This window comes from Homalodisca vitripennis, chromosome 1, assembly GCF_021130785.1.
Source record: "Homalodisca vitripennis isolate AUS2020 chromosome 1, UT_GWSS_2.1, whole genome shotgun sequence".
Lineage (NCBI taxonomy): Eukaryota > Metazoa > Arthropoda > Insecta > Hemiptera > Cicadellidae > Homalodisca > Homalodisca vitripennis.
In genome coordinates this window covers 226,896,954-226,912,890 of record NC_060207.1, presented here as the reverse complement: position 1 = coordinate 226,912,890, position 15,937 = coordinate 226,896,954, and the positions used below count along the sequence as shown (strand labels likewise).

Below are 15,937 nucleotides of genomic sequence, written 5' to 3'. Positions count from 1 at the left end.
TGTTTGGATGTCATATCTTTAAAACTACCTAATATTTCTACGACAAAAATAAGTACGTAGAAGTGTTTGAATTCCCACTAGATAAAATATAAGATATTTTCACTCTTAAAACTTTGAGTAATTGTTGGTATAAATGTAAAAAAAGTGATCACTATATTTTAATGTTTAATAATTTTTGATGTCTCACATTGGCAGTTTGGAACCCGAAAATCGTCAATAACACATAGAAAAGTTCGTACTTTTGTAATGGGATCGTATAGTGTATTAGCAACTCAATCAAAATTTCAACTTAAATATTTTGTTTTGTTTACAAGCCATACTTTTTTTCGTAACCTAGCCATTCTGTGCTGGTTCCTGTTCTCACCTGATGGCGAGGTATATTGCGGTATATTGATGTTGACCTTGAGAGGGACCTGAGAAAATTAAAGATAATGAAATATAAAACATCAGTAAATTAAACTGTCCTTATATTGACCTGTAGCCTTTGGTGCGGCAGAAGACAACACGTGCCACCAATGTGAACAACCGTAACACCACTAACTTCACACTTCACTTCACAACAAATAAACAAATAGCTTGATATCACTCGGAGCGACACCACAGAAAGCGACACAAGAGGTAGAAGAGAACCACTCACGAACAGCATCGGTGAAGAGATCCTGAGGACATCGCAGACCTACCATGTGTCCCAGCGGCCGCTCACGACCGTCTGCTGCAGAAGACTGAGTCTGTGACGAGAGCTGGTGACGTGCTGCCAGAGGTAGCTCTACGTCACGCTTCGGTATCGATACGTGTTTAATCAATCGAACGTTGCACGCAGCGATAACCCCATCAAGCAATAGCAATAGTCGTCAGACAATCTGCGTCAGGTTCCCGCTCGATCCGACCATCGGTATCAGTTCATTGTGTGGAAACAACAGGTCTCGGATCTGCAGAGTCTGCACTTACCGTGTCAAATTTCATAGTTCTGAAGTTTCATAGAAGACTGTAGTGATAATTTCAAATTCCAAATTACTAATTTAGACGTCAGAAGTCTGCATTGATTACTATAAATTCCGAAACTCTAATTAAAGACGTCAAGAGTCTTCAGTGATGATTTCAAATTCCAAATTACTAGTTTATACGTAAGAAGTCTGCATTGATTATTACAAATTCCGAAACTCTAAGTAAAGACGTCAAGAGTCTTCAGGGAAGATTTCAAATTCCAAAACACTAAGTAAAGACATCATAAATCTTCATTGAAGATTTCAAATTCCAAAACTCTAAGTAAAGACGCCAAGAGTCTTCATTTGATAATGTCAAATTCCAAAACTCTAATTAAAGACGTAAGAAATCTTCATTGATGATTTCAAATTCTAAAACTGTAAGTAAAGGCACCAGGAGTGAAATCATTGATGATTTCAAGTTTCACCTGAAGACATCAGGAATCTTCATTGATGATTTTAAATTCAAAAGCTAACTAAAGACGTCTGGAGTATTCAATCCACGATTCTAATTAAAAATGTGAATAATCTGAGTGTGGCGGATAGTTTCAAAATCTATTTCGCGTCAGTTTTCATTATAAATACATTTCAACATTATGTATACGTATTCACAACAATCTATCTCTTGTATTTGTTGTTTTAGAATTTGAGAATTTTACAACTGCAGAACAAAGTAAAAGTCAATGTTAAGCACCTTTTAAAAAAAGCTGTATTTCATAAAGAAATAATTACCAACCGCAGTTCTGGAAATGAAATAAAAAATGAGGAATATTTCCTACCAACTTCTTTCTACATTTGACGAATAAACGATTGAACTGCCTCGAATAAATCAGTCAAAATTTGGATCTGCAATTCTATGGCACCTGTCCACTCCAGACCGATTCTTCTGACCATTTAATGCATGTGGAGTCATTCCAACTTCGGACGTTTCACACCCAAAAAGGTTTAACTGACCTGTGAATCATTCTAATCATAATTCTTCAGTATCTATGCAATTTCAATGCAATGAATTTTGAAATTTTGTGATTTTTGACTTGGAACTATTTTTTTGTATTAAGAACTATAGAACTCCTGATTATGCTCCGAAATGACCCTGGAAAGGTCAATGTTACCATTAAGATATATTTAAAAATCTTGACAACCCATACAGCGCAATAGTCTTCGACCGTTCAGGTGGCACTGGGGACACCTAAATGAAGTCTTCCCATTGTACTACGTAAGCCTTCAGTTAGCAATCCGGTACGCTCTCGCTGAACTAATCTGAAACTACGCATTAGAGCAATATCGCTGTAGTTATTCATTTCAGAGTTGCCTTAACATACCTAATTTGTTTTCAAGTAACCTAATTTTGTCCTCAGTTTAAAATTTGTTATTGACGATTGAAGGATAACAAGATTTCGGATATTTGCCATCGTTATAGGTTATAAAAGGTATAACACAACGTTTCAAGGATTGGTTGACACCAATGTTTCACTACGCGGTGCCGATGAAAGAGCCGACAACGCAATTCTTGTTAGTATCCCACTTTACCCTGTGCTGGTGTGATGTGTGATTGTGATCCTCGTACTTGTGATTTGTGCTCGTGACTTGCATCCTGTGCAGTGACAACGCCTGGACTGGACTCCAAACAGCTTTTGGGTATGTTTGAACCCTTTTCTTTCCCTTCGTTACTTCTTTCTGTTCGTTATTTGTTTCTTTGTGTCTAAACATTACCCACCTGACGAAGAGCATAGATTCCAGTCTTCGAAACGTTGTGTTACACTTTTATAACCTTTAACGATGGCAAATGTCCGAAATTCTGTTATCCTAATTTTGTCATTTCAGCCATACGAGTACTTAAAGTTTTGATAATTCTAAATACATTAAAAGATGGGAACATGGATAAGATTTAAAAATACTAGTAGTTTATTTATTTTATATTCAACCAGAACTTGTATTAGAACAGTAATAATACTATGCATACCAATAACATAAGAAGAATTTCACTGAAACTAATATTCTGTGAAAGAGATTTGTGATCTGGAGGCAAAATGATAAGTGGCGCGCTCTCTGGACCTACTCTTTAACTCAGAGAAGCACGCTACTGGGTGATTCAGAGATAAGAAGGTCAGAATTGAACGATTGTTCAATTAACTCTTGATAAAATAAATAAACTGTGTTGAACGATGAGCTTTAATTTGCTCTTGTACATTCCTCAAAATACGATTAAGGTCTGGGCTGCCTTTATTATTGTATTTTTATATGTTTCATTGATTATTACACCATAAAAATATTTATATCTAGACATAATAATGTTTTCAAATATAAAAAATACTATATTTAAGAAATTAAATTGTATAAAATTTTATGAATTGGAGGTTATGGTTTGTATTAGAATCTAAATGGTGCTCTCATATTCCAAAACAAACAGAATATGTATGAAATGCTGGCTTTGATAGTGACGTGTCTATGTTTCAGATTTGAGGCCAAGTTCTGGGAATTTGGGGTGATTCAGCTAAGGTGTCCTATAAAAATAATAGGAAGAATGATGGAGCTACAATGAAGATACAAAATGGAACCCACCTAAATCACATATAGGGAACCCATTAACAATATTTGTCAGATATTTACAGGGTGTGCCAGAAATTAGGTTTTCGGGTTAGAATCTCAAAATTTTTTGTACAGGCTTTAATAATTGTCAACAAAAGCATTTTGGTGGTGAATAGCATTATAAAAGGCTTGACGTCAAATACGTGTCGATATCCAATTCCTGTTGAAACTGGCTTTATACCATTGATAACCCTTATCACCAATCGTGAAAATTGACCTGCGTATTTAGCGTAATGTGCAATGCGTGCGTAAAACACGCTCCTACCTGACGCAGTAAAATATGATTAGGAATTTTATTAATAACGTACTGACATTATTATACACGTATTCGCAATAGCTCTAACTAAAACATGCAAACTTAACTATTATCCTAGTTCTGTTGTGAAGTAGGCGTTAACAAGGGAAGTTTTAAGTTATTGAAATGCGTAAAGGGGGTTCTCCATTTGCAAGCGAAGAAGCTATTTACTCCTACTGAACAAGGAAAAGTTTATTTTACTGCCTCGAAAGACAAAGTATCTTTTCTCCGTAGGGATTAAAATTTAACACAGTTTTATTGTCGTTATGTACTGCTTATAAAAACAAACTTCTAGAGCTGTTTAGGTCATGGTAGAAGTAAGCGTTATTTATCATGGGTACAAAGGGATAAAAACTTGTTCAGTGAAACATATAGGTATATGGTCATTTTTTAGTTCGATGAGGAGGGAAAAATATTGTGTATAATGGAAAGGTAGTGCTTCCACATCTTCCTTGTCCAGAAAATGATGTCCCGGCTTCAATTCGTGCGGTTAAACTTCTCCCTCACCTTGATATGCATCTCCCGTGGTGCATTATCTGTTACAACGAAAGTAATTCATATACAGGGTGTCCCAGAACTCTCAACAAACCTTTAACATATTATTCCCGGACCAGACAAACCAAAATATCATATTCCAAACTTTTGAAAACTCAAAAATTACCCAAAACATCCACCACTTTGTACTTTTCAAATAAATATTTTAAATTTTAGAACGGAAATAAATTGCAATTTTGTATATAGATTTATAACTTAAAGGCCTGATTATAGTAAAAATATTAGTTTTTTACGCCCCTAATTTTCAAAATGACAACTTCTAAAAATAGCTAAGCATAAATATATTTTAAAATACATATGATAAAAAGACATTTTTTTTAGACCTTTGTCTAATTAAAAATCCAACAATACCAAGTTTATAAAAATAGGTTAGAAATAAGGGAAATAATTCACTTTTAAAAAGCCGAGCACTAAACAATATCAACATTACGCAACAGCACTGATTGTGAGCAAAACAATAACCTGTTTTAATTTTAGCTGCTTTAATCAGCTGATTATAACATTCTATTGTTGTTCTGTAGTCATAATATTCTTACCTATTGCAGAGTTTAGGTTTCTTCTGATTATAAAGTTCTTCAAATATTTGTAACGTGCAAAAGTACCATTTTTTTTAGAACAGAGTATAAAATATTTTTGAATTAAAATAACAATTTCTGCTACTGAACAGTTTCAGCCCAGCATTAAACAAGCTAGGTTCAATATTCCCACCGCAAGTTTGATTGCACATCTCGGACCGTGTCAGTAGCGTTTTTCAACATCTCCAAAATCAATGTTGTACTCTTTCTTATTAATAAATTCAGGATTACATTGAGGTTGCATGCAAAAATTCAAATCTATATCCGATCTATATCGAGATGTTCTGCAGACAGATATACTATCACATAATAATGAAAATAGAAATTGACACAAACATTACGCATCATATTTGTTTAAATGTAAAATATTTTTTCACATATTAAACAAAATAATACATTCACATTTAAAAAATTAAAATTGTTTCAAATCTGTTTAATTACTACAATTTTACACTCCAAGTTAATAAAATATGATGTATGTTATGGGATAGTTAGGCTATATATGTTAATAAACCATATATTTGACTCTCTTATATGTACATTGAGTTTATTTGTAAATTTATTTATTCTGCTATATTCTCGTTGCCATGATGGTTACCCATAAGATCAATATAAAAGTATACACTAACGCTCAGCCAAATACCATGGAGTGACAGCACCATCATTCAACTCATTGATCTTCATATAAAAATTAAACTTCATGTACAATTTCAAGTCTATAGGTAAGCTCGTTTTCGAGATTTCGTAGCTACACACAGACTGACAGACATTTTTTTCCTACCCCACGAATGATAGGCTTCTCTAAATCTCAGCCAATAATGATTGGTTAAAGTCATTAATTTGAATAACAATCACAATGACTATCAAATATCTATTTATAGTAAATTCCACGGTATATTCAGTAAAAAAGGCACCTACTAAATAATTTTGAACTTCATATTTTTTTAAACCAGAAGACGTTCATGTTCACGATAAGGGCCAAAATCTGCTTTGAGCCTCGGAAAGGATTCAGAAACAGCATGAAGGTATGTAGCCCGGTCAAGTTCCGTTATTTCACCCCATGTTTTTAAATCGCTACTATAGGCACGGAATTGATTGTTTGAGGTGAACTAATCATTTCAATTTATATTTCTGATCAGCCCCTCTAGAATTTTATATTTTACTGATAGGTACTATCTCGAGGGATGTTTTTCTTTTATTGACATCAGCGCGGGGCAGCACCGAAGGTCTCATTTCGATAACAAGAACAGTCTGGGCATGCCTGATGCTGATAAGATAAGACGTAGTCAAGGAAAACAAACAGTGTCTATCTAGTTTAGTACCTCCGTACTCATCTATGATCATAAATAGTTAAAACAATCAATTCCGTGGCTATAGTAGCGATTTAAAAACATGGGGTGAAATAACGAACCTGACCTTTAGCCCTTCTACGCACAACTATTGAAACATGGAACTGTGACCACAAATAATACAGTAGTTATGAAATAGCAACAAAAACTATTGTTAGGCATTTTGAAAATAAGTGTCCTAACATAATATACACTTTTATTAATTATTTATGATCTCAAAGCAATTTCAAATATGGTTGTAGATTATCTATAAGCTTTCGAATAACAAAATCAAGACTATATCTACAACAAAAATAGATTATCTGTGTTCCAGTGTAGAAAACATTGAAAACAGAAATTTTAGGTAATCGGCCTTTAAAAATTTTGTAAAACACATTTAGCACTTATTAAATTTAGAATAAAACTACCGTATAAAATGTTATTTACTATATGTAAATAGTGTATCAAAAAGTTCAGGAAGAGCTAAAAAAATTATACCGGAAGTAAAATAAAAAACTTTCTCCTTTCATTGTTGTTTTTTGCAGGTTCTCCAATAGTAAGACAATGTAAACCAAATTAATTATTAACGTAAAGGAGGCGCAACTTTGTGGAATGCATTACATTATCTCAAATTGTTCATCTTCCAAGAAGCCTGCGTTGACCTACTTTTGGGCAATTAATTATCTATCTAGATTTGGCTATCATCGTTACTATGATAGCCACAACAATATATATGCTAAAAACTATATGCAGTTTACTAGCTTAAAATGAAATACAACGTCATATTGCATAAAGAGCATGATTTGTGATTTTTATATAATTAATTTTAGTATCACGACAGTTGAATATTTTATTATTTGTAAAATACACATCTTCACATGTAGTGAAATACTTTGTTTCCGGAAAGAAAATGGTATATGTTTGAAGGAATCTGTTAAATAAATCATCTAACACTAATAAAAGTTACATAATTATGCTGACACGAAAGAGTAATATAACGCCACACACAAACTGCTTCTATGATTAACAGATGAGTTACAACTACGCATTGTGATCGAATTTGTAATCGCGATAAATGGGTAATAAAATTGCAGTTCCCTACGACTTTTAGTAGTACAACTAGTCAATAATAACTACTGAATACTGAGCAACAAGAACTCAAGGTTATAAACCTGTGTCATTAATATTACAACTACAACCAATATGAGATAACAGTGGCTGATTGAGGAAACGAGAGTATTTGTATCTGTTTCGTATGATACAAAAATGATACAAAACACCTCTTACGAAATCATTTTTCTTTACAATGAAGAATAGTGTATGAGGAAGGTTTTGACTGTGAATCTAATTTAAAGAGTCAGGATCACAGGACAGAGAAAGGAAACTGCCCACTGCCTCGACTGGTGATAAAATTATTCCTGGAGATCAACCTACTTTTACGGCCCCCAACAAGAAGCGACATTTTATTATGTATTTCAATCCAAAAACTTGTCTAATCCAGAAAAAAACTCTCCGGGTTTGCCTAATAGAGATTTCGTTTTACCTTTATCTTCTCTCCCTTGAGACACGATCGCCTAACGAAGAGAATCACTGCATTCTTAAGAATAATTTGGGTGTTAAAGTTCACTAATGAAACATAAGTGAGCTTTTATTATTAATATTGCTCAAATGATGGTAAAGTCAGTGTGGGAAGGTCTGAGTTTAGAGAAAACTTTTAACCCACATTTTCTTTGGATTTATGGTTTTTACCCAACATTTTATTAAATGTTAAACGAAACCTGTGGTCTGCATCACTAGTACACTACGATGAGTAAATAGCTTTAATTTGACGTGGAAATCACAAATATCCATCAAACTGACAACTCGCATGAAATGAAAGGGGTGCTTCTAAAATCACTCCTTCTTTAATTTGTTACTAACATAAATAACCATAAAGTTATCCAAGTAAAACTTCACTTTGTGCCTGTACATAGTCAACAGACATTCAGAGATGAGCAGCATACACCGCAACAACAATAAAGCTTTAATTACGTTGCATGTTTACTTTATAAATCTAAGGCACTATTTTGGTGATTATTGAAAGTGGATTTTGTAAGTATAAGCGAACAGAATCGTCTGAAGTAACCACACAAGTACCTAACTCATTTTCGCTGCAAATGAGTAATTCTTTTACTGCTCGCATTGTAAAACATCCAAGGAGGAAAAATGAAACAGTCGGCAACCTTTTAGGACAAATTAGCTAATAAATTGATGGCGGCGTAAGTGCGGGTGCAGGTGAGGACCACAGGCGCTAAAAGCGAGAGGCCTGTCAAAAATAACGGCTTTTGGTTTAACCTCTTTTGGCGGGCGAAGAGCATCGGTGTGGACGAGGAATTTGATTTTACACATTACATTTATAGCATTCAAAAGCTTTAGCTTTGAGTATAAAAACAATAGAAATTAAAGGCAGTGGAACTTTTCTATGGTGGTTGTGCGTAAGTAATCAGTAAGTTTGTTCTGTACAAACTACAAAATCTAGACAGACTTTCCGTGGCCAGATAAAGTTTTGTGGATTACGTCTTCAAGAACAAAACAGGATTTCTTCCAGAGCATTTTCTATCGTTCTGTGATACAGGAAAACAGTAACACTACGTTTCGAGATCTGCATTCTGATCTCTTCCTCTAGCGGATAACTAACCTAAAACGTAACTACAATCTAAGATTTATCAATGAATATATTTTTATAAATACTAAATGTGATGTGTACATTGGCATTGTTTGTAATTTCGTAGGTTTACATGTTATTTATTTATTTTTTATGTTGTTAAATGTTATGTATCAATTATTTGTTTGTAAATGTATGTAGTTTTAATTTGTAAAGAATTTACATCTATTCTTATTATAATTGTTATAACAATTATTTATATTTGTATTTATACAGTGTACATATTATTGTACGATATTTATCATTTCTACTTGCTTTCGTAGTTTTAAACTTTGTAGGTGGTGGTAATGTTGTTATCTCTGTCCGCCTTATTATCTTTTTAACATGTCGTATTTTTGATATAACAAAGTTTAAAACCCATATTCGTATTTATAATAGTGTATTTATGTAACATTTTGATGAATGTTCTTATAAAAGTTTTCCTTTGGAATAGAATAATTAGAAAACATTGAAACGAGCTGTTATTGGATAAGAGGGTTAAAAGTTATTTAAAACACATATTACGAAAAACAACAAATAAATAAAGTAAAGAAATTTAAAATTAATTAACAAAAAATTAAATTTTAAGATTTTAATCAGAGAAAATAGCAAATTTACTGAGAAAAAATACATTAAGAATTCAAGTCGTACTAAATTATCATAATATATAGTTTCTCTAAAAATTGTACAATTAATGGTACCATCTATGCACAGATAGTAGGCATCTATTTGTAACGTAGAGTGCATACTGCATGTATCTGTTTACTGTCTATTTCATAACCTTGGTGCAAACTTTCTTCTGTGAATATCAACTACATATAAACCAATGTATTATTTGCAATACAACAACTGATCTGAAAAAATTAAATTTCTATCGTTTAATTGTTGCAATTGGTTATGATATGAATTATTCTTATATCGCTATAAAGTAATATTGTTGTCGCATATTAATTCAATCTAAACGTATACCCAATGATTTCATAACTTTCATATGAAGATAATTTTGGAGAGAATTCTTTCACACATACAATTAAATACAATAATTTATGTTAGCCTTCGGCTATCCACTCCGTCCAATAACACCTTGATTGTTTTCAGGTATTCAAAGTCATTGTTGGTCATTGAATTAGGTAACAATACTCAATGGACCAGTCGACCTTCGTCTTCATGCAAGAAGACTTTATTAGGATGGTATGGAGAGGCCTCGACACACACTCCGCTGTATAATCTGGAGTGACACATTCCTGAGTTGTGTCTACATACTCTACCACCGTCTCAAATATACAGTCTCAACAATAACAGCAGACAAACTTGAGCATTGGTGGCCAGTATTGTATTCGACAGAAGGGTGCTGCCTGTGGTATAATCTGGAGTGACACATTCCTGAGTTGTGTCTACATACCCTACCGTCTCACATATACAGTCTCAACAATAACAGCAGACAAACTTGAGCATTGGTTGGCCATTGTATTCGACTGTCTTGCCTCCTGTATAATCTGGAGTGACACATTCCTGAGTTGTGTCTACATACTCTACCACCGTCTCAAATATACAGTCTCAACAATAACAGTAGACAAACTTGAGCATTGGTGGCCATTGTATTCGACTGTCTTGCCTCCTGTATAATCTGGAGTGACACATTCCTGAGTTGTGTCTACATACCGTCTACCAATAAATATACAGTCTCAACAATAACAGTAGACAAAACTTGAGCATTGGTGGCCATTGTATTCGACTGTCTTGCCTCCTGTATAATCTGGAGTGACACATTCCTGAGTTGTGTCTACATACTCTACCACCGTCTCAAATATACAGTCTCAACAATAACAGCAGACAAACTTGAGCATTGGTGGCCATTGTATTCGACTGTCTTGCCTCCTGTATAATCTGGAGTGAGTGACACATTCCTGAGTTGTGTCTACATACCCTACCGTCTCACATATACAGTCTCAACAATAACAGCAGACAAACTTGAGCATTGGTTGGCCATTGTATTCGGACTGTCTTGCCTCCTGTGTAAATCTGGAGTGACACATTCCTGAGTTGTGTCTACATACTCTACCACCGTCTCAAATATACAGTCTCAACAATAACAGCAGACAAACTGGAGCATTGGTGGCCATTGTATTCGGACTGTCTTGCCTCTGTATAATCTGGAGTGACACATTCCTGAGTTGTGTCTACATACTCTACCGTCTCACATATACAGTCTCAACAATAACAGCAGACAAAACTTGAGCATTGGTGGCCATTGTATTCGACTGTCTTGCCTCCTGTATAATCTGGAGTGACACATTCCTGAGTTGTGTCTACATACTCTACCACCGTCTCAAATATACAGTCTCAACAATAACAGCAGACAAACTTGAGTATTGGTGGTCATTGTATTCGACTGTCTTGCCTCCTGTATAATCTGGAGTGAACACATTCCTGAGTTGTGTCTTACATACTCTACCACCGTCTCAAATATACAGTCTCAACAATAACAGCAGACAAACTTGAGCATTGGTGGCCATTGTATTCGACTGTCTTGCCTCCTGTATAATCTGGAGTGACACATTCCTGAGTTGTGTCTACATACTCTACCACCGTCTCAAATATACAGTCTCAACAATAACAGCAGACAAACTTGAGTATTGGTGGCCATTGTATTCGACTGTCTTGCTCCTGTATAATCTGGAGTGACACATTCCTGAGTTGTGTCTACATACTCTACCACCGTCTCAAATATACAGTCTCAACAATAACAGCAGACAAACTTGAGCATTGGTGGCCATTGTATTCGACTGTCTTGCCTCCTGTATAATCTGGAGTGACACATTCCTGAGTTGTGTCTACATACCCTACCGTCTCACATATACAGTCTCAACAATAACAGCAGACAAACTTGAGCATTGGTGGCCATTGTATTCGACTGTCTTGCCTCCTGGTATAATCTGGAGTGACACATTCCTGTAGTTGTGTCTACATACTCTACCACCGTCTCAAATATACAGTCTCAACAATTAAACAGCAGACAAAACTTGAGCATTGGTGTGGCCATTGTATTCGACTGAAGTTGTGCTCCTGTATAATCTGGAGTGACACATTCCTGAGTTGTGTCTACATACCCTACCGTCTCACATATACAGTCTCAACAATAACAGCAGACAAACTTGAGCATTGGTGGCCATTGTATTCGACTGTCTTGCCTCCTGTATAATCTGAAGTGACACATTCCTGAGTTGTGCATACATATCCTACCACCGTCTCAAATATACTGTTTGTACAATAACAGGAGACAAACGTGAACATTGGGGGGCATTGTATTCGACTGAAGTGTTGCTCCTGTATAATCTGGAGCGATATACATGAGTTTCTTTGCCCACTAATATTAATTGAATGGATGTAAAAATATAAAAAAGGGCCATGATAATCAACGAATGTTAGAGTGGAAGACACGAAAAGGGACAACACGATCAAACAAATTGAATTTGCTTTAAGTAAAATTCCGTCAAGTTGAAATGGAAAATTTTGAAATTTCGAATACAAAAAGTTAAATATAGAGGTAACTTATATCCCTCATTTAATTGGTTTGGGAGAAAATTCTGGTCATATTAGAATTTTTTCATCTTACATTTTAATGTTATGATATTTTTAATAGATTCTTTAATTTAAATAGTTAATCACATTTAATTAAATTTTTAGTTTCGGGGAATAAAAAAATAAAAATGTTTTATTTTACCAGGCGAAGTTAGGGCTAAGAATCCATCTCTAACTCTTAACCTGGGGACCAACGGTTTAAAGGTGATTTCCGACCCACCACCAATGGCTGGGTAGGCGGACTGCTTGCAAGGACAGGATCGCTCAGCGGCCACCCATCCAAGCAGCAGCCACGCTCTACGTTGCTTGATCTGATTATCTTGCGATAACCGTTGTACCCGCTACACTACGCCACTGGTGGAGGTAAGGGAATCTAACTTAAACAATTTTACGTGATGTTGACATTAATTTAGATACCCCACGTAACATTTCTGTACGTAAATTAAAGAATAAACTTTATTGTACCACTGTATGACTATAAGTGTTGTTAGGTAGACTATTGATATTATTTGCGGTCAGATTCGAATGAAGAGGGTAACTGTAACAAAGCAGGGTTTCGCAGAAGCGGGAAGCCTGTCAGGAGGGGTGAGACGTTGTGTGTATGGCTTTATGGACAATCATCACATTGAAAGTCTTGTCATTATGTCCATAGCACTCGAGTTCAGTTTGCCAAGTTTTGCATATGTCAAGTTTTTACATTTTAAAAGCACTATTGTTATTGTCTTGTACGAGACACAATAGTTCTGTTTGTGAATTGTGACTACGAGTTGCAAAACAAAAATAAAAAATATTTCATCATCAAGTCTATTCCAATTTAGTCATGCACAATATAAAATTCCAAATTGCAGTTCGTATCTTGTGGCATAATATGAAACATCGTTCATCAATTTGTAAAAACTATGAACAAATCAAATTTCTAGTCTTATCAATTGATTACCGTATAAAGAGTAAAGTAAAAAGCAAGTGAAATGGCTTTTCACTCCTGGAATAAAGTCTGAGATAGCGTCAGATACCAGACGCTGTAATAAAAGGAAGATGATCTGGAGCTAAACTCAAAATTCAATTGAATCAACCCTTCCTGCCATAGTTACGTTGTGTGTAGATAACTAGAGTGCTCCACCGTGCTTAGAGATCGTGTCTATCACATCACTAATATCGTGCACTCAATTGTGTACTAATATTGACTATAAATTTAAAAACATATATAAAACCCATCTTATATCTTTTTTGACAGAAGTAGGCTTCTCTGATCTGTATGCATATGCTTTCTTGTTCGGGAAACAAGGGAAAATCAACTATAAAACAGAACATACTAAGAACGAAGTAAATTACAATGGCCATAAATATAAACATTTTTACGTATTTTCTTGATCGTGGCAATAAGGCAAACTCATCATTGGCGTTGGAAAAGTAAAGCTTTTTTCGTGTATAAGTGTCTTGTGTGTGGGAGGGGGGGAGGATTAAAGTCTTGTAAAGAAGGTTTTACTACAATTGCAACCACTTTACTGGATCTGCAACTTTTGTAATTCGCAACAGTGTGATATACAGCACTGGTCACGACTCCATTGGTAACACTTCAATTCCTCAGTAAATTAATAGTAACCGCGTGTTTTTATTAGTAAATACAATAAAATAACAAAACATAATCCCATGCTTTCACCTGGCAAAATACTGTCCAGATAAAATTAGTAAAAATTTTTACTTATGTGAAATCTATTAACTAGTAATAAATACTTCAAGGTATTATAGTAACACCCTTTTTCATATATTCCGGGCGCTTATTAGTAAAGATTCGTTGGAAGTTTACTGTCAACTTTGTCCTTTCTCATTCAAGTACACTAATATAGTCAATTTTATGCTCAAGTTGTATAGACATTGTTTACACACTGCCACCAAATTTAAATTTGTCACAAAACATGTTTTATTAAATTTAATAACAATTGCGTAAATGTGGGTTACTTGTTGAATAAATTTCATTGTTGATTATTTCCCATGTAACGAAAATGCGTATCTGCTGTGGTTGGTGACCGCCGATGATGGGGGGAAGTGAGAGGAGGGGTGATAGCGGTCGATACTAACTCATGAATGAACTCTGACGTCACAAACACCCCCCCCCCCGCCATCACCCAGCTGTTAATGTTTTTTTAGGATGTTTTATATAGACAAGGGGGGATTATTTTCTTGATAAACAAAATTAGCCTGATAGCAAGTTATTTTTAGGCAAGAGTTCCTGGGTTTTAACAGTCATGAGATTATATCTAAAAGGAAGTAAGATTTCTTTAGATGAATTGTAAATTTTAGCGCATGAAATGTAATTGGTGAGTCAGCTGAGACATATTTTAATACGACATTAGTTTGAGATATTATCAACATCGTTTTTCTAAATATTTCTGCCCTGCCTTTTAATTATGCCTGTTTACTAGGTATTTATTAATGTAGTTATTTAAGTTAACACGTTAAATAAATTGTACTGTTTTTTTCCAGTTCACGCAACGTCGAAACATTGATTATACAGATAAATTCCTTGGAATGTATCGGCATAGATGTGGAGAGTCATCTTCACCCTACAGATGTTCAACCGAAAATGCCAATAATACATTCCCGCTTTTTCGTTTAGGCTCAGAGCTTTATCGTGATTGGCTTAATGGTGTCATCTAGTAAGGAGCCTACTAGATGACAGGAATTTATTTCAAATAGTTTTGGGTTAAAACAGACTATATCCACCAATGATAGCAAAATAAAATAAAAAATTATCAGAATATTTATTCGTATTTGTTGGAATTTTGAATGAAAATACTGTGCCTTACTGAAAATAACTCATAAGGTAAAAAGGAATTACGAGGGAGCTGATCTCTTATGAACTATTCGAAAAATCCCTTCATCCAAATATATTTCGCAAGTAGTATCTTAAATCTGGGCAAAATTTTGAAAAGTTGATTTTTAGAATTGTCACATTGACATGTACTTTAGTTTTAAATAAAAACACAAAACTAACACCAAGAGAGCAGTTTTGGTTTCTAAAACAGGAATATTTCATCACTACAGGTTTCAGTGATAATTCACTATCGTGTAACTATCACAATTAGTGATGGCATTGCCCAATCCATTGCTTAGGGTGGATAAACCGACATTGAGAATTATCGAGCCAAACCATACAAATTCTATTGATTAAATAGACACGTTTACTATAAATATGTATTTAAACTTAAGGTGAAAAACTTCAAGTTGGTCCAACAACAAAAATAAACAAAACATTCCACACACAATTAAACGTGTTGTTGTCTGTCAATTTATGTTTTTATTCTTACCACTGTTATTAATCAATTACAGCTTTGCTGTTTATTATA

The 15,937-nt window shown here is 34.5% G+C and overlaps 1 protein-coding gene across 5 annotated transcripts in view; it reads right to left on the bottom strand.

Moving 5' to 3' along the window:
* LOC124353117 (early growth response protein 1-B) overlaps positions 1–15,937 on the bottom strand; it is a 310,807-nt gene that overhangs the window by 14,399 nt on the left and 280,471 nt on the right. Inside the window, exon 1 of one of the 5 annotated variants that reach the window (XM_046802956.1) lies at positions 476–632. The exons of the other annotated variants lie outside the window; for them this stretch is intronic. The gene's annotated coding sequence lies outside the window, so the exon portion shown is untranslated. Of the gene's footprint in view, positions 1–475; positions 633–15,937 lie in introns of those variants that run through there. 5 annotated transcript variants of the gene reach the window in all.